The 20,027-nt window shown below is 44.2% G+C and overlaps 5 non-coding genes across 5 annotated transcripts; all 5 read left to right on the top strand.

The window, feature by feature from the left end:
* Window positions 1–3,313: 3,313 nt before the first annotated feature.
* trnav-uac (transfer RNA valine (anticodon UAC)) lies at window positions 3,314–3,386 on the top strand. Its single transcript has one exon. It is a non-coding gene; the product is annotated as a tRNA-Val (tRNA).
* A 3,407-nt stretch (window positions 3,387–6,793) lies between these two features.
* trnav-uac (transfer RNA valine (anticodon UAC)) lies at window positions 6,794–6,866 on the top strand. Its single transcript has one exon. It is a non-coding gene; the product is annotated as a tRNA-Val (tRNA).
* A 3,409-nt stretch (window positions 6,867–10,275) lies between these two features.
* Window positions 10,276–10,348, top strand: trnav-cac (transfer RNA valine (anticodon CAC)). The gene has a single exon. It is a non-coding gene; the product is annotated as a tRNA-Val (tRNA).
* A 3,409-nt stretch (window positions 10,349–13,757) lies between these two features.
* trnav-uac (transfer RNA valine (anticodon UAC)) lies at window positions 13,758–13,830 on the top strand. Its single transcript has one exon. It is a non-coding gene; the product is annotated as a tRNA-Val (tRNA).
* A 3,409-nt stretch (window positions 13,831–17,239) lies between these two features.
* On the top strand, window positions 17,240–17,312 carry trnav-aac (transfer RNA valine (anticodon AAC)). Its single transcript has one exon. It is a non-coding gene; the product is annotated as a tRNA-Val (tRNA).
* The last annotated feature ends 2,715 nt before the right edge of the window (window positions 17,313–20,027 follow it).

The raw sequence follows: 20,027 nt of genomic DNA, 5'->3' as shown, positions 1-20,027 counted from the left end.
TTCTCTTGCACATTGTGTGCACAATGCCTTGCAATCGCTCCTCTTTCTTGTCCTGATGCTGCAGAAAGTTCCTCAAAACCTAGCACTTGCACTTCATTTGGCTCAGATTAGATTAGAAACCTGCAACACTAGCTTGCTAAGTCACAGCCGATCTAAGTCTCATTTCAGACGAGGCAAAAGCACATCAGCAATTCACTTTCGCCAGCTCCACATTCGTTGAGACAGGGGCACGCCGCAATATTTTAACCCGCACTGTCCAATTACTCGCTGCTAGCAGCAAGAGGGGTCTGCTGCCTCAATCAACAGGTTACTGGCCATCTCAGGGAGGTAAAATAGCACAACCCGGGCAAAATCTCCCCAGAAACCAAGCACAGGCTCAGCAAAACGTAGGCACATGATATCCGGGCCACTAAACCTCCGAGCAGCTCGAACAGAACACCCTGAAACTTTCTTTGAGTTGCAATGATGAATCTCCGGTGGAAACATGTTTGGGGAAAATGCTCCTCCTGAACATTTCTTTTTGGGTAAAAGGAGCAAAAATCCTTTTCAATTTAACCACTGCTGCGGCAGATTCTTGGTGTCTTAAGCACCTTGAAAACGCAGCTCTTAACATGCAGCCGCAATTATGACAAGGGGGAAAGGTTCATGACACGCAGAGGGGAAAAAGTTATTTAAGTTATGACATTCGCTCACAGACCTATTAGCGTTTTGTTCAGTCAGTAACAGAGACATACCTGGGTTTATTGATGCAGATTAACATAACTATTCAGCGTCACGCAGAGCTCGAAGAGTACTTTGCCTCCCTTAAAGACGGACACAGCTGATTCTGTAACTGAAGCTAAGGAAACAGGCAGACGTGCCAAATTATCACTTTGTATTGTTCTTCATTCGGCGAGTAACAGGAAAACTAACAAGGTGGCGTTGAAAATGAGATGCACTGCGGCTCCGCTCAATATCAACCCGCTCCTTCATATTGAACTGAGGAAGAATATACATGAATAAAAGCAAAATACTGTGGATGCTGGAAATCTGAAATAAAAGCAAGAAATTCTGGAATTACTCAGCAGGTCTGGCAGCATCTGTGGAGAGAGAAGCAGAGTTAACATTTCGGCTCAGTGACCCTTCTTCAGAACTGGCAAATATTAGAAAAGTCAAAGGTTAGAAGCAAGTAAAGCGGGGGTGGAGCAAGAGATAACAAAGGAGAAGGTGCAGATTGGGCAAGGCCACAGAATAGCTGACCAGAAGGTCATGGAGCAAAGGCAAACAATATGTTAATGGTGTGTTGAAAGACAAAGCATTATTACAGATAGGACTGTTAACGGATTGAAAATTGAACAGCAGCAAGTACAAACATGAAAACAAAACAGTGGGTAAGTAAACTGAACAAACTAAGATGAAATAAAATAAACATACAAAAAAATGTAAAAAATGTAAAAAAGAAAAATAACAAAAAGTGAAAGTAAAATGGGGGGCCCGTCATGATCTGAAATTATTGATCTCAATGTTCATTCCGGCACGCTCTCGTGTGCAATGGTTAGCACCGCAGCCTCACAGCTCCAGCGACCCGGTTTCAATTCTGGGCACTGCCTGTGTGGTGTTTGCAAGTTCTCCCTGTGTCTGCGTGGGATTCCTCCGGGTGCTCCGGTTTCCTCCCACATGCCAAAGACTTGCTGGTTGATAGGTTAATTGGCCATTCCCAATTGCCCCGAGTAAAGGTAGGTGATAGGGAAATATAGGGAAGGTGGGGATGTGGTAGGAATATGGAATTCGTGTAGGATTAGTATAAATGGGTGGTCGATGGTCGGCACAGACTCGGTGGGCCGAAGGGCCTGTTTCAGTGCTGCATCACGAAACTAAACTAATCGGTCAACGAGATGCTGTTTTTCGAGCTTGCGTTGTTGTTCACTGGAACACTGCAGCAAGCCCAGGATAGAGATGTGAGCATGAGAGCAGCGGGGAGTCTTGAAATGGCAAGCAACCAGAAGCTCAGGGTCCTGCTTGCGGACTGAGCGGACGTGTTCCGCAAAGCGATCACCCAGTCTGCGTTTGGTCTCCCCAATAAACATGAATATACATTAATTGGATTTAGGCGCCAGTATGTTGCAAAACGAGAAGAAAGAAAGGCACAAATGGCATTAACACTGACTTTACAAATGATTCACTGAAAAATTCTTTCATTTGCTGGAAAAGATGAATATTGTGCATCTGAAAATAGGCACCATGGGATTGTGTTGCATACTGACCTGTTTTCCTGTATTTGCCTGTCATCTATACAATTCAATTTGTGTTGGATATCGCTGAGAATCTCATTTCAAGATGCGGGCACAGATATTAATATAATCCTACTGAAAGTTTAATCCTGGAACAAATCCTGTGTGACGTGGATTGCAACGTTTAGAGGGCTGTGCAGCTAAGGTGAGGAAGACGGGAATGATGTGGTTGATGATTGCATGGAATGCATTGCAAACTTGGGTTACGTTGCTTGATTTCATTCTACACCTTGAAATTCAGAAGCAAGTGAGGCACCAGGTGGAAACCAACAGCTGTCTCTGTGGAAGCGGGGACATGGCTTCCTAATCTAACCATTTGAACTCTGAAAACATTCTGCTGGATCTGAACTGCCCTGTATACCAAGGCCAATTTGTATACTTTATAAAGTGGAATGCCCAGAACTATGCAGAGCACTCCAGGTGGGGTCTAACCAGGACATTATATAGCTGTAGCGAAGCTTCGCCCCCATTAATTAACTGCCTCTGTTACGCATTCTACTGCTCGGGTAATCACATTGTATGTTGCAAATCAGCAAAATAAGGACGCATTTGATAAAAATAAAGAGTTTAAAAGCACAAATATGTGTCAGTGCAATCAGTAAATAATGAGAAATGAAATCCAGAACTTGGCAAGAATCCCAAGTGGATGTCTTGGACTGGTTGGGGAAGGGAATCTTGTCAATGATGGCACACTGTGCATTGACACTGCAGCAGCTGCTGCACCTCTTCCAAACTTAGTTTCTTAAGTGAGAGTTTACAAAAAAGGGAATTGGATAATTGCATGAAAGGAGAGGCAAACAAAAGCAGAGCGAAGGAAGTGGGCCCAACTGGCAAGTCTTTGAAAAAAGTGGCAATGGTACGATGGCCTGAATGGCCTGGCAATGTGTTGTGCACTGCTGAGCGTCCATTGCTGGGTCAATACCTCTGCAGCCTTGCGAAATGTCACAGTGGAATTGCATTTCAATGAAACAAGCACCACAAATAGATCTTGACTGTATAGTTTAACAATACTCGCAGCTTCCTCAGCACTGCAATCGTGCTGAGTTTCTGTAGTGTAGTGGTGATCACGTTTGTCTTACAAGCAAAAAGTCCCTAGTTCGAAACTGGGCAGAAACATTTTCGAAACAAACCCAAACGTCTGACCACGATGGATGCAATCATTGACATTCCCCATGAACACAACACAATTTCTCAAAGTCCTATTTCTCTTGCACATTGTGTGCACAATGCCTTGCAATCGCTCCTCTTTCTTGTCCTGATGCTGCAGAAAGTTCCTCAAAACCTAGCACTTGCACTTCATTTGGCTCAGATTAGATTAGAAACCTGCAACACTAGCTTGCTAAGTCACAGCTGATCTAAGTCTCATTTCAGACGAGGCAAAAGCACATCAGCAATTCACTTTCGCCAGCTCCACATTCGTTGAGACAGGGGCACGCCGCAATATTTTAACCCGCACTGTCCAATTACTCGCTGCTAGCAGCAAGAGGGGTCTGCTGCCTCAATCAACAGGTTACTGGCCATCTCAGGGAGGTAAAATAGCACAACCCGGGCAAAATCTCCCCAGAAACCAAGCACAGGCTCAGCAAAACGTAGGCACATGATATCCGGGCCACTAAACCTCCGAGCAGCTCGAACAGAACACCCAAGTGACTGAAACTTTCTTTGAGTTGCAATGATGAATCTCCGGTGGAAACAAGTTTGGGGAAAATGCTCCTCCTGAACATTTCTTTTTGGGTAAAAGGAGCAAAAATCCTTTTCAATTTAACCACTGCTGCGGCAGATTCTTGGTGTCTTAAGCACCTTGAAAACGCAGCTCTTAACATGCAGCCGCAATTATGACAAGGGGTAAAGGTTCATGACACGCAGAGGGGAAAAAGTTATTTAAGTTATGACATTCGCTCACAGACCTATTAGCGTTTTGTTCAGTCAGTAACAGAGACATACCTGGGTTTATTGATGCAGATTAACATAACTATTCAGCGTCACGCAGAGCTCGAAGAGTACTTTGCCTCCCTTAAAGACGGACACAGCTGATTCTGTAACTGAAGCTAAGGAAACAGGCAGACGTGCCAAATTATCACTTTGTATTGTTCTTCATTCGGCGAGTAACAGGAAAACTAACAAGGTGGCGTTGAAAATGAGATGCACTGCGGCTCCGCTCAATATCAACCCGCTCCTTCATATTGAACTGAGGAAGAATATACATGAATAAAAGCAAAATACTGTGGATGCTGGAAATCTGAAATAAAAGCAAGAAATTCTGGAATTACTCAGCAGGTCTGGCAGCATCTGTGGAGAGAGAAGCAGAGTTAACATTTCGGCTCAGTGACCCTTCTTCAGAACTGGCAAATATTAGAAAAGTCAAAGGTTAGAAGCAAGTAAAGCGGGGGTGGAGCAAGAGATAACAAAGGAGAAGGTGCAGATTGGGCAAGGCCACAGAATAGCTGACCAGAAGGTCATGGAGCAAAGGCAAACAATATGTTAATGGTGTGTTGAAAGACAAAGCATTATTACAGATAGGACTGTTAACGGATTGAAAATTGAACAGCAGCAAGTACAAACATGAAAACAAAACAGTGGGTAAGTAAACTGAACAAACGAAGATGAAATAAAATAAACATACAAAAAAATGTAAAAAATGTAAAAAAGAAAAATAACAAAAAGTGAAAGTAAAATGGGGGGCCCGTCATGATCTGAAATTATTGAACTCAATGTTCAGTCCGGCACGCTCTCGTGTGCAATGGTTAGCACCGCAGCCTCACAGCTCCAGCGACCCGGTTTCAATTCTGGGCACTGCCTGTGTGGTGTTTGCAAGTTCTCCCTGTGTCTGCGTGGGATTCCTCCGGGTGCTCCGGTTTCCTCCCACATGCCAAAGACTTGCTGGTTGATAGGTTAATTGGCCATTCCCAATTGCCCCTAGTAAAGGTAGGTGATAGGGAAATATAGGGAAGGTGGGGATGTGGTAGGAATATGGAATTCGTGTAGGATTAGTATAAATGGGTGGTCGATGGTCGGCACAGACTCGGTGGGCCGAAGGGCCTGTTTCAGTGCTGCATCACGAAACTAAACTAATCGGTCAACGAGATGCTGTTTTTCGAGCTTGCGTTGTTGTTCACTGGAACACTGCAGCAAGCCCAGGATAGAGATGTAAGCATGAGAGCAGCGGGGAGTCTTGAAATGGCAAGCAACCAGAAGCTCAGGGTCCTGCTTGCGGACTGAGCGGACGTGTTCCGCAAAGCGATCACCCAGTCTGCGTTTGGTCTCCCCAATAAACATGAATATACATTAATTGGATTTAGGCGCCAGTATGTTGCAAAACGAGAAGAAAGAAAGGCACAAATGGCATTAACACTGACTTTACAAATGATTCACTGAAAAATTCTTTCATTTGCTGGAAAAGATGAATATTGTGCATCTGAAAATGGGCACCATGGGATTGTGTTGCATACTGACCTGTTTTCCTGTATTTGCCTGTCATCTATACAACTCAATTTGTGTTGGATATCGCTGAGAATCTCATTTCAAGATGCGGGCACAGATATTAATATAATCCTACTGAAAGTTTAATCCTGGAACAAATCCTGTGTGACGTGGATTGCAACGTTTAGAGGGCTGTGCAGCTAAGGTGAGGAAGACGGGAATGATGTGGTTGATGATTGCATGGAATGCATTGCAAACTTGGGTTACGTTGCTTGATTTCATTCTACACCTTGAAATTCAGAAGCAAGTGAGGCACCAGGTGGAAACCAACAGCTGTCTCTGTGGAAGCGGGGACATGGCTTCCTAATCTAACCATTTGAACTCTGAAAACATTCTGCTGGATCTGAACTGCCCTGTATACCAAGGCCAATTTGTATACTTTATAAAGTGGAATGCCCAGAACTATGCAGAGCACTCCAGGTGGGGTCTAACCAGGACATTATATAGCTGTAGCGAAGCTTCGCCCCCATTATTTAACTGCCTCTGTTACGCATTCTACTGCTCGGGTAATCACATTGTATGTTGCAAATCAGCAAAATAAGGACGCATTTGATAAAAATAAAGAGTTTAAAAGCACAAATATGTGTCAGTGCAATCAGTAAATAATGAGAAATGAAATCCAGAACTTGGCAAGAATCCCAAGTGGATGTCTTGGAGTGGTTGGGGAAGGGAATCTTGTCAATGATGGCACACTGTGCATTGACACTGCAGCAGCTGCTGCACCTCTTCCAAACTTAGTTTCTTAAGTGAGAGTTTACAAAAAAGGGAATTGGATAATTGCATGAAAGGAGAGGCAAACAAAAGCAGAGCGAAGGAAGTGGGCCCAACTGGCAAGTCTTTGAAAAAAGTGGCAATGGTACGATGGCCTGAATGGCCTGGCAATGTGTTGTGCACTGCTGAGCGTCCATTGCTGGGTCAATACCTCTGCAGCCTTGCGAAATGTCACAGTGGAATTGCATTTCAATGAAACAAGCACCACAAAAAGATCATGACTGTATAGTTTAACAATACTCGCAGCTTCCTCAGCACTGCAGCCGTGTTGAGTTTCTGTAGTGTAGTGGTGATCACGTTTGTCTTACACGCAAAAGGTCCCCAGTTCGAAACTGGGCAGAAACATTTTCGAAACAAACCCAAACGTCTGACCACGATGGATGCAATCATTGACATTCCCCATTAACACAACACAATTTCTCAAAGTCCTATTTCTCTTGCACATTGTGTGCACAATGCCTTGCAATCGCTCCTCTTTCTTGTCCTGATGCTGCAGAAAGTTCCTCAAAACCTAGCACTTGCACTTCATTTGGCTCAGATTAGATTAGAAACCTACAACACGAGCTTGCTAAGTCACAGCTGATCTAAGTCTCATTTCAGACGAGGCAAAAGCACATCAGCAATTCACTTTCGCCAGCTCCACATTCGTTGAGACAGGGGCACGCCGCAATATTTTAACCCGCACTGTCCAATTACTCGCTGCTAGCAGCAAGAGGGGTCTGCTGCCTCAATCAACAGGTTACTGGCCATCTCAGGGAGGTAAAATAGCACAACCCGGGCAAAATCTCCCCAGAAACCAAGCACAGGCTCAGCAAAACGTAGGCACATGATATCCGGGCCACTAAACCTCCGAGCAGCTCGAACAGAACACCCAAGTGACTGAAACTTTCTTTGAGTTGCAATGATGAATCTCCGGTGGAAACAAGTTTGGGGAAAATGCTCCTCCTGAACATTTCTTTTTGGGTAAAAGGGGCAAAAATCCTTTTCAATTTAACCACTGCTGCAGCAGATTCTTGGTGTCTTAAGCACCTTGACAACGCAGCTCTGAACATGCAGCCGCAATTATGACAAGGGGTAAAGGTTCATGACACGCAGAGGGGAAAAAGTTATTTAATTTATGACATTCGCTCACAGACCTATTAGCGTTTTGTTCAGTCAGTAACAGAGACATACCTGGGTTTATTGATGCAGATTAACATAACTATTCAGCGTCACGCAGAGCCGCGAAGAGTACTTTGCCTCCCTTAAAGACGGACACAGCTGATTCTGTAACTGAAGCTAAGGAAACAGGCAGACGTGCCAAATTATCACTTTGTATTGTTCTTCATTTGGCGAGTAACAGGAAAATTAACAAGGTGGCGTTGAAAATGAGATGCACTGCGGCTCCGCTCAATATCAACCCGCTCCTTCATATTGAACTGAGGAAGACTATACATGAATAAAAGCAAAATACTGTGGATGCTGGAAATCAGAAATAAAAGCAAGAAATTCTGGAATTACTCAGCAGGTCTGGCAGCATCTGTGGAGAGAGAAGCAGAGTTAACATTTCGGCTCAGTGACCCTTCTTCAGAACTGGCAAATATTAGAAAAGTCAAAGGTTAGAAGCAAGTAAAGCGGGGGTGGAGCAAGAGATAACAAAGGAGAAGGTGTAGAGTGGGCAAGGCCACAGAATAGCTGACCAGAAGGTCATGGAGCAAAGGCAAACAATATGTTAATGGTGTGTTGAAAGACAAAGCATTAGTACAGATAGGACTGTTAACGGACTGAAAATTGAACAGCAGCAAGTACAAACATGAAAACAAAACAGTGGGTAAGTAAACTGAACAAACTAAGATGAAATAAAATAAACATACAAAAAAATGCAAAAAATGTAAAAAAGAAAAATAACAAAAAGTGAAAGTAAAATGGGGGGCCCGTCACGAACTGAAATTATTGAACTCAATATTCAGTCCGGCACGCTCTCGTGTGCAATGGTTAGCACCGCAGCCTCACAGCTCCAGCGACCCGGTTTCAATTCTGGGCACTGCCTGTGTGGTGTTTGCAAGTTCTCCCTGTGTCTGCGTGGGATTCCTCCGGGTGCTCCGGTTTCCTCCCACATGCCAAAGACTTGCTGGTTGATAGGTTAATTGGCCATTCCCAATTGCCCCTAGTAAAGGTAGGTGATAGGGAAATATAGGGAAGGTGGGGATGTGGTAGGAATATGGAATTCGTGTAGGATTAGTATAAATGGGTGGTCGATGGTCGGCACAGACTCGGTGGGCCGAAGGGCCTGTTTCAGTGCTGCATCACGAAACTAAACTAATCGGTCAACGAGATGCTGTTTTTCGAGCTTGCGTTGTTGTTCACTGGAACACTGCAGCAAACCAAAGGAAAGAGATGTGAGCATGAGAGCAGCGGGGAGTCTTGAAATGGCAAGCAACCAGAAGCTCAGGGTCCAGCTTGCGGACTGAGCGGGCGTGTTCCGCAAAGCGATCACCCAGTCTGCGTTTGGTCTCCCCAATAAACATGAATATACATTAATTGGATTTAGGCGCCAGTATGTTGCAAAACGAGAAGAAAGAAAGGCACAAATGGCATTAACACTGACTTTACAAATGATTCACTGAAAAATTCTTTCATTTGCTGGAAAAGATGAATATTGTGCATCTGAAAATGGGCACCATGGGATTGTGTTGCATACTGACCTGTTTTCCTGTATTTGCCTGTCATCTATACAATTCAATTTGTGTTGGATATCGCTGAGAATCTCATTTCAAGATGCGGGCACAGATATTAATATAATCCTACTGAAAGTTTAATCCTGGAACAAATCCTGTGTGACGTGGATTGCAACGTTTAGAGGGCTGTGCAGCTAAGGTGAGGAAGACGGGAATGATGTGGTTGATGATTGCATGGAATGCATTGCAAACTTGGGTTACGTTGCTTGATTTCATTCTACACCTTGAAATTCAGAAGCAAGTGAGGCACCAGGTGGAAACCAACAGCTGTCTCTGTGGAAGCGGGGACATGGCTTCCTAATCTAACCATTTGAACTCTGAAAACATTCTGCTGGATCTGAACTGCCCTGTATACCAAGGCCAATTTGTATACTTTATAAAGTGGAATGCCCAGAACTATGCAGAGCACTCCAGGTGGGGTCTAACCAGGACATTATATAGCTGTAGCGAAGCTTCGCCCCCATTATTTAACTGCCTCTGTTACGCATTCTACTGCTCGGGTAATCACATTGTATGTTGCAAATCAGCAAAATAAGGACGCATTTGATAAAAATAAAGAGTTTAAAAGCACAAATATGTGTCAGTGCAATCAGTAAATAATGAGAAATGAAATCCAGAACTTGGCAAGAATCCCAAGTGGATGTCTTGGAGTGGTTGGGGAAGGGAATCTTGTCAATGATGGCACACTGTGCATTGACACTGCAGCAGCTGCTGCACCTCTTCCAAACTTAGTTTCTTAAGTGAGAGTTTACAAAAAAGGGAATTGGATAATTGCATGAAAGGAGAGGCAAACAAAAGCAGAGCGAAGGAAGTGGGCCCAACTGGCAAGTCTTTGAAAAAAGTGGCAATGGTACGATGGCCTGAATGGCCTGGCAATGTGTTGTGCACTGCTGAGCGTCCATTGCTGGGTCAATACCTCTGCAGCCTTGCGAAATGTCACAGTGGAATTGCATTTCAATGAAACAAGCACCACAAAAAGATCATGACTGTATAGTTTAACAATACTCGCAGCTTCCTCAGCACTGCAGCCATGTTGAGTTTCTGTAGTGTAGTGGTGATCACGTTTGTTTCACACGCAAAAGGTCCCCAGTTCGAGACTGGGCAGAAACATTTTCGAAACAAACCCAAACGTCTGACCACGATGAATGCAATCATTGACATTCCCCATTAACACAACACAATTTCTCAAAGTCCTATTTCTCTTGCACATTGTGTGCACAATGCCTTGCAATCGCTCCTCTTTCTTGTCCTGATGCTGCAGAAAGTTCCTCAAAACCTAGCACTTGCACTTCATTTGGCTCAGATTAGATTAGAAACCTGCAACACTAGCTTGCTAAGTCACAGCTGATCTAAGTCTCATTTCAGACGAGGCAAAAGCACATCAGCAATTCACTTTCGCCAGCTCCACATTCGTTGAGACAGGGGCACGCCGCAATATTTTAACCCGCACTGTCCAATTACTCGCTGCTAGCAGCAAGAGGGGTCTGCTGCCTCAATCAACAGGTTACTGGCCATCTCAGGGAGGTAAAATAGCACAACCCGGGCCAAATCTCCCCAGAAACCAAGCACAGGCTCAGCAAAACGTAGGCACATGATATCCGGGCCACTAAACCTCCGAGCAGCTCGAACAGAACACCCAAGTGACTGAACCTTTCTTTGAGTTGCAATGATGAATCTCCGGTGGAAACAAGTTTGGGGAAAATGCTCCTCCTGAACATTTCTTTTTGGGTAAAAGGGGCAAAAATCCTTTTCAATTTAACCACTGCTGCAGCAGATTCTTGGTGTCTTAAGCACCTTGACAACGCAGCTCTGAACATGCAGCCGCAATTATGACAAGGGGTAAAGGTTCATGACACGCAGAGGGGAAAAAGTTATTTAAGTTATGACATTCGCTCACAGACCTATTAGCGTTTTGTTCAGTCAGTAACAGAGACATACCTGGGTTTATTGATGCAGATTAACATAACTATTCAGCGTCACGCAGAGCCGCGAAGAGTACTTTGCCTCCCTTAAAGACGGACACAGCTGATTCTGTAACTGAAGCTAAGGAAACAGGCAGACGTGCCAAATTATCACTTTGTATTGTTCTTCATTTGGCGAGTAACAGGAAAATTAACAAGGTGGCGTTGAAAATGAGATGCACTGCGGCTCCGCTCAATATCAACCCGCTCCTTCATATTGAACTGAGGAAGACTATACATGAATAAAAGCAAAATACTGTGGATGCTGGAAATCAGAAATAAAAGCAAGAAATTCTGGAATTACTCAGCAGGTCTGGCAGCATCTGTGGAGAGAGAAGCAGAGTTAACATTTCGGCTCAGTGACCCTTCTTCAGAACTGGCAAATATTAGAAAAGTCAAAGGTTAGAAGCAAGTAAAGCGGGGGTGGAGCAAGAGATAACAAAGGAGAAGGTGTAGAGTGGGCAAGGCCACAGAATAGCTGACCAGAAGGTCATGGAGCAAAGGCAAACAATATGTTAATGGTGTGTTGAAAGACAAAGCATTAGTACAGATAGGACTGTTAACGGACTGAAAATTGAACAGCAGCAAGTACAAACATGAAAACAAAACAGTGGGTAAGTAAACTGAACAAACTAAGATGAAATAAAATAAACATACAAAAAAATGCAAAAAATGTAAAAAAGAAAAATAACAAAAAGTGAAAGTAAAATGGGGGGCCCGTCACGAACTGAAATTATTGAACTCAATATTCAGTCCGGCACGCTCTCGTGTGCAATGGTTAGCACCGCAGCCTCACAGCTCCAGCGACCCGGTTTCAATTCTGGGCACTGCCTGTGTGGTGTTTGCAAGTTCTCCCTGTGTCTGCGTGGGATTCCTCCGGGTGCTCCGGTTTCCTCCCACATGCCAAAGACTTGCTGGTTGATAGGTTAATTGGCCATTCCCAATTGCCCCTAGTAAAGGTAGGTGATAGGGAAATATAGGGAAGGTGGGGATGTGGTAGGAATATGGAATTCGTGTAGGATTAGTATAAATGGGTGGTCGATGGTCGGCACAGACTCGGTGGGCCGAAGGGCCTGTTTCAGTGCTGCATCACGAAACTAAACTAATCGGTCAACGAGATGCTGTTTTTCGAGCTTGCGTTGTTGTTCACTGGAACACTGCAGCAAACCAAAGGATAGAGATGTGAGCATGAGAGCAGCGGGGAGTCTTGAAATGGCAAGCAACCAGAAGCTCAGGGTCCAGCTTGCGGACTGAGCGGGCGTGTTCCGCAAAGCGATCACCCAGTCTGCGTTTGGTCTCCCCAATAAACATGAATATACATTAATTGGATTTAGGCGCCAGTATGTTGCAAAACGAGAAGAAAGAAAGGCACAAATGGCATTAACACTGACTTTACAAATGATTCACTGAAAAATTCTTTCATTTGCTGGAAAAGATGAATATTGTGCATCTGAAAATGGGCACCATGGGATTGTGTTGCATACTGACCTGTTTTCCTGTATTTGCCTGTCATCTATACAATTCAATTTGTGTTGGATATCGCTGAGAATCTCATTTCAAGATGCGGGCACAGATATTAATATAATCCTACTGAAAGTTTAATCCTGGAACAAATCCTGTGTGACGTGGATTGCAACGTTTAGAGGGCTGTGCAGCTAAGGTGAGGAAGACGGGAATGATGTGGTTGATGATTGCATGGAATGCATTGCAAACTTGGGTTACGTTGCTTGATTTCATTCTACACCTTGAAATTCAGAAGCAAGTGAGGCACCAGGTGGAAACCAACAGCTGTCTCTGTGGAAGCGGGGACATGGCTTCCTAATCTAACCATTTGAACTCTGAAAACATTCTGCTGGATCTGAACTGCCCTGTATACCAAGGCCAATTTGTATACTTTATAAAGTGGAATGCCCAGAACTATGCAGAGCACTCCAGGTGGGGTCTAACCAGGACATTATATAGCTGTAGCGAAGCTTCGCCCCCATTATTTAACTGCCTCTGTTACGCATTCTACTGCTCGGGTAATCACATTGTATGTTGCAAATCAGCAAAATAAGGACGCATTTGATAAAAATAAAGAGTTTAAAAGCACAAATATGTGTCAGTGCAATCAGTAAATAATGAGAAATGAAATCCAGAACTTGGCAAGAATCCCAAGTGGATGTCTTGGAGTGGTTGGGGAAGGGAATCTTGTCAATGATGGCACACTGTGCATTGACACTGCAGCAGCTGCTGCACCTCTTCCAAACTTAGTTTCTTAAGTGAGAGTTTACAAAAAAGGGAATTGGATAATTGCATGAAAGGAGAGGCAAACAAAAGCAGAGCGAAGGAAGTGGGCCCAACTGGCAAGTCTTTGAAAAAAGTGGCAATGGTACGATGGCCTGAATGGCCTGGCAATGTGTTGTGCACTGCTGAGCGTCCATTGCTGGGTCAATACCTCTGCAGCCTTGCGAAATGTCACAGTGGAATTGCATTTCAATGAAACAAGCACCACAAAAAGATCATGACTGTATAGTTTAACAATACTCGCAGCTTCCTCAGCACTGCAGCCGTGTTGAGTTTCTGTAGTGTAGTGGTGATCACGTTTGTCTTACACGCAAAAGGTCCCCAGTTCGAAACTGGGCAGAAACATTTTCGAAACAAACCCAAACGTCTGACCACGATGGATGCAATCATTGACATTCCCCATTAACACAACACAATTTCTCAAAGTCCTATTTCTCTTGCACATTGTGTGCACAATGCCTTGCAATCGCTCCTCTTTCTTGTCCTGATGCTGCAGAAAGTTCCTCAAAACCTAGCACTTGCACTTCATTTGGCTCAGATTAGATTAGAAACCTGCAACACTAGCTTGCTAAGTCACAGCTGATCTAAGTCTCATTTCAGACGAGGCAAAAGCACATCAGCAATTCACTTTCGCCAGCTCCACATTCGTTGAGACAGGGGCACGCCGCAATATTTTAACCCGCACTGTCCAATTACTCGCTGCTAGCAGCAAGAGGGGTCTGCTGCCTCAATCAACAGGTTACTGGCCATCTCAGGGAGGTAAAATAGCACAACCCGGGCCAAATCTCCCCAGAAACCAAGCACAGGCTCAGCAAAACGTAGGCACGTGATATCCGGGCCACTAAACCTCCGAGCAGCTCGAACAGAACACCCAAGTGACTGAAACTTTCTTTGAGTTGCAATGATGAATCTCCGGTGGAAACAAGTTTGGGGAAAATGCTCCTCCTGAACATTTCTTTTTGGGTAAAAGGGGCAAAAATCCTTTTCAATTTAACCACTGCTGCAGCAGATTCTTGGTGTCTTAAGCACCTTGACAACGCAGCTCTGAACATGCAGCCGCAATTATGACAAGGGGTAAAGGTTCATGACACGCAGAGGGGAAAAAGTTATTTAAGTTATGACATTCGCTCACAGACCTATTAGCGTTTTGTTCAGTCAGTAACAGAGACATACCTGGGTTTATTGATGCAGATTAACATAACTATTCAGCGTCACGCAGAGCCGCGAAGAGTACTTTGCCTCCCTTAAAGACGGACACAGCTGATTCTGTAACTGAAGCTAAGGAAACAGGCAGACGTGCCAAATTATCACTTTGTATTGTTCTTCATTTGGCGAGTAACAGGAAAATTAACAAGGTGGCGTTGAAAATGAGATGCACTGCGGCTCCGCTCAATATCAACCCGCTCCTTCATATTGAACTGAGGAAGACTATACATGAATAAAAGCAAAATACTGTGGATGCTGGAAATCTGAAATAAAAGCAAGAAATTCTGGAATTACTCAGCAGGTCTGGCAGCATCTGTGGAGAGAGAAGCAGAGTTAACATTTCGGCTCAGTGACCCTTCTTCAGAACTGGCAAATATTAGAAAAGTCAAAGGTTAGAAGCAAGTAAAGCGGGGGTGGAGCAAGAGATAACAAAGGAGAAGGTGTAGAGTGGGCAAGGCCACAGAATCGCTGACCAGAAGGTCATGGAGCAAAGGCAAACAATATGTTAATGGTGTGTTGAAAGACAAAGCATTAGTACAGATAGGACTGTTAACGGACTGAAAATTGAACAGCAGCAAGTACAAACATGAAAACAAAACAGTGGGTAAGTAAACTGAACAAACTAAGATGAAATAAAATAAACATACAAAAAAATGCAAAAAATGTAAAAAAGAAAAATAACAAAAAGTGAAAGTAAAATGGGGGGCCCGTCACGAACTGAAATTATTGAACTCAATATTCAGTCCGGCACGCTCTCGTGTGCAATGGTTAGCACCGCAGCCTCACAGCTCCAGCGACCCGGTTTCAATTCTGGGCACTGCCTGTGTGGTGTTTGCAAGTTCTCCCTGTGTCTGCGTGGGATTCCTCCGGGTGCTCCGGTTTCCTCCCACATGCCAAAGACTTGCTGGTTGATAGGTTAATTGGCCATTCCCAATTGCCCCTAGTAAAGGTAGGTGATAGGGAAATATAGGGAAGGTGGGGATGTGGTAGGAATATGGAATTCGTGTAGGATTAGTATAAATGGGTGGTCGATGGTCGGCACAGACTCGGTGGGCCGAAGGGCCTGTTTCAGTGCTGCATCACGAAACTAAACTAATCGGTCAACGAGATGCTGTTTTTCGAGCTTGCGTTGTTGTTCACTGGAACACTGCAGCAAGCCCAGGATAGAGATGTGAGCATGAGAGCAGCGGGGAGTCTTGAAATGGCAAGCAACCAGAAGCTCAGGGTCCAGCTTGCGGACTGAGCGGGCGTGTTCCGCAAAGCGATCACCCAGTCTGCGTTTGGTCTCCCCAATAAACATGAATATACATTAATTGGATTTAGGCGCCAGTATGTTGCAAAACGAGAAGAAAGAAAGGCACAAATGGCATTAACACTGACTTTACAAATGATTCACTGAAAAATTCTTTCATTTGCTGGAAAAGATGAATATTGTGCATCTGAAAATAGGCACCATGAGATTGTGTTGCGTACTGACCTGTTTTCCTGTATTTGCCTGTCATCTATACAATTCAATTTGTGTTGGATATCGCTGAGAATCTCATTTCAAGATGCGGGCACAGATATTAATATAATCCTACTGAAAGTTTAATCCTGGAACAAATCCTGTGTGACGTGGATTGCAACGTTTAGAGGGCTGTGCAGCTAAGGTGAGGAAGACGGGAATGATGTGGTTGATGATTGCATGGAATGCATTGCAAACTTGGGTTACGTTGCTTGATTTCATTCTACACCTTGAAATTCAGAAGCAAGTGAGGCACCAGGTGGAAACCAACAGCTGTCTCTGTGGAAGCGGGGACATGGCTTCCTAATCTAACCATTTGAACTCTGAAAACATTCTGCTGGATCTGAACTGCCCTGTATACCAAGGCCAATTTGTATACTTTATAAAGTGGAATGCCCAGAACTATGCAGAGTACTCCAGGTGGGGTCGAACCAGGACATTATGTAGCTGTAGCGAAGCTTCGCCCCCATTATTTAACTGCCTCTGTTACGCATTCTACTGCTCGGGTAATCACATTGTATGTTGCAAATCAGCAAAATAAGGACGCATTTGATAAAAATAAAGAGTTTAAAAGCACAAATATGCGTCAGTGCAATCAGTAAAAAATGAGAAATGAAATCAGGAACTTGGCAAGAATCCCAAGTGGATGTCTTGGAGTGGTTGGGGAAGGGAATCTTTGTCAATGATGGCACACTGTGCATTGACACTGCAGCAGCTGCTCCACCTCTTACAAACTTAGTTTCTTAAGTGAGAGTTGACAAAAAAGGGAATTGGATAATTGCATGAAAGGAGAGGCAAACAAAAGCAGAGCGAAGGAAGTGGGCCCAACTGGCAAGTCTTTGAAAAAAGTGGCAATGGTACGATGGCCTCAATGGCCTGGCAATGTGTTGTGCACTGCTGAGCGTCCATTGCTGGGTCAATACCTCTGCAGCCTTGCGAAATGTCACAGTGGAATTGCATTTCAATGAAACAAGCACCACAAATAGATCCTGACTGTATAGTTTAACAATACTCGCAGCTTCCTCAGATATGCAACCGTGCTGAGTTTCTGTAGTGTAGTGGTGATCACGTTTGACTAACACGCAAAAGGTCCCCAGTTCGAAACTGGGCAGAAACATTTTCGAAACAAACCCAAACTTCTGACCACGATATATGCAATCATTGACATTCCCCATGAACACAACACAATTTCTCAAAGTCCTATTTCTCTTGCACATTGTGTGCACAATGCCTTGCAATCGCTCCTCTTTCTTGTCCTGATGCTGCAGAAAGTTCCTCAAAACCTAGCACTTGCACTTCATTTGGCTCAGATTAGAATAGAAACCTGCAACACTAGCTTGCTGAGTAACAGCTGATCTAAGTCTCATTTCAGACGAGGCAAAAGCACATCAGCAATTCACTTTCGCCAGCTCCACATTCGTTGAGACACGGGCACGCCGCAATATTTTGACCCGCACTGTCCAATTACTCGCTGCTAGCAGCAAGAGGGGTCTGCTGCCTCAATCAACAGGCTACTGGCCATCTCAGGGAGGTAAAATAGCACAACCCGGGCCAAATCTCCCCAGAAACCAAGCACAGGCTCAGCAAAACGTAGGCACATGATATTCGGGCCACTAAACCTCCGAGCAGCTCGAACAGAACACCCTGAAACTTTCTTTGAGTTGCAATGATGAATCTCCGGTGGAAACAAGTTTGGGGAAAATGCTCCTCCTGAACATTTCTTTTTGGGTAAAAGGGGCAAAAATCCTTTTCAATTTAACCACTTCTGCAGCAGATTCTTGGTGTCTTAAGCACCTTGACAACGCAGCTCTGAACATGCAGCCGCAATTATGACAAGGGGTAAAGGTTCATGACACGCAGAGGGGAAAAAGTTATTTAAGTTATGACATTCGCTCACAGACCTATTAGCGTTTTGTTCAGTCAGCAACAGAGACATACCTGGGTTTATTGATGCAGATTAACATAACTATTCAGCGTCACGCAGAGCCGCGAAGAGTACTTTGCCTCCCTTAAAGACGGACACAGCTGATTCTGTAACTGAAGCTAAGGAAACAGGCAGACGTGCCAAATTATCACTTTGTATTGTTCTTCATTTGGCGAGTAACAGGAAAACTAACAAGGTGGCGTTGAAAATGAGATGCACTGCGGCTCCGCTCAATATCAACCCGCTCCTTCATATTGAACTGAGGAAGACTATACATGAATAAAAGCAAAATACTGTGGATGCTGGAAATCTGAAATAAAAGCAAGAAATTCTGGAATTACTCAGCAGGTCTGGCAGCATCTGTGGAGAGAGAAGCAGAGTTAACATTTCGGCTCAGTGACCCTTCTTCAGAACTGGCAAATATTAGAAAAGTCAAAGGTTAGAAGCAAGTAAAGCGGGGGTGGAGCAAGAGATAACAAAGGAGAAGGTGTAGAGTGGGCAAGGCCACAGAATAGCTGACCAGAAGGTCATGGAGCAAAGGCAAACAATATGTTAATGGTGTGTTGAAAGACAAAGCATTAGTACAGATAGGACTGTTAACGGACTGAAAATTGAACAGCAGCAAGTACAAACATGAAAACAAAACAGTGGGTAAGTAAACTGAACAAACTAAGATGAAATAAAATAAACATACAAAAAAATGCAAAAAATGTAAAAAAGAAAAATAACAAAAAGTGAAAGTAAAATGGGGGGCCCGTCACGAACTGAAATTATTGAACTCAATATTCAGTCCGGCACGCTCTCGTGTGCAATGGTTAGCACCGCAGCCTCACAGCTCTAGCGACCCGGTTTCAATTCTGGGCACTGCCTGTGTGGTGTTTGCAAGTTCTCCCTGTGTCTGCGTGGGATTCCTCCGGGTGCTCCGGTTTCCTCCCACATGCCAAAGACTTGCTGGTTGATAGGTTAATTGGCCATTCCCAATTGCCCCTAGTAAAGGTAGGTGATAGGGAAATATAGGGAAGGTGGGGATGTGGTAGGAATATGGAATTCGTGTAGGATTAGTATAAATGGGTGGTCGATGGTCGGCACAGACTCGGTGGGCCGAAGGGCCTGTTTCAGTGCTGCATCACGAAACTAAACTAATCGGTCAACGAGATGCTGTTTTTCGAGCTTGCGTTGTTGTTCACTGGAACACTGCAGCAAGCCCAGGATAGAGATGTGAGCATGAGAGCAGCGGGGAGTCTTGAAATGGCAAGCAACCGGAAGCTCAGGGTCCAGCTTGCGGACTGAGCGGACGTGTTCCGCAAAGCGGTCACCCAGTCTGCGTTTGGTCTCCCCAATAAACATGAATATACATTAATTGGATTTAGGCGCCAGTATGTTGCAAAACGAGAAGAAAGAAAGGCACAAATGGCATTAACACTGACTTTACAAATGATTCACTGAAAAATTCTTTCATTTGCTGGAAAAGATGAATATTGTGCATCTGAAAATGGGCACCATGGGATTGTGTTGCATACTGACCTGTTTTCCTGTATTTGCCTGTCATCTATACAATTCAATTTGTGTTGGATATCGCTGAGAATCTCATTTCAAGATGCGGGCACAGATATTAATATAATCCTACTGAAAGTTTAATCCTGGAACAAATCCTGTGTGACGTGGATTGCAACGTTTAGAGGGCTGTGCAGCTAAGGTGAGGAAGACGGGAATGATGTGGTTGATGATTGCATGGAATGCATTGCAAACTTGGGTTACGTTGCTTGATTTCATTCTACACCTTGAAATTCAGAAGCAAGTGAGGCACCAGGTGGAAACCAACAGCTGTCTCTGTGGAAGCGGGGACATGGCTTCCTAATCTAACCATTTGAACTCTGAAAACATTCTGCTGGATCTGAACTGCCCTGT

The sequence above is a fragment of the Heterodontus francisci genome, chromosome 22, assembly GCF_036365525.1.
Source record: "Heterodontus francisci isolate sHetFra1 chromosome 22, sHetFra1.hap1, whole genome shotgun sequence".
Taxonomy (NCBI): domain Eukaryota; kingdom Metazoa; phylum Chordata; class Chondrichthyes; order Heterodontiformes; family Heterodontidae; genus Heterodontus; species Heterodontus francisci.
The sequence above is the reverse complement of the archived record's forward strand: the minus strand, read 5'-3'. Positions and strand labels throughout refer to the sequence as shown.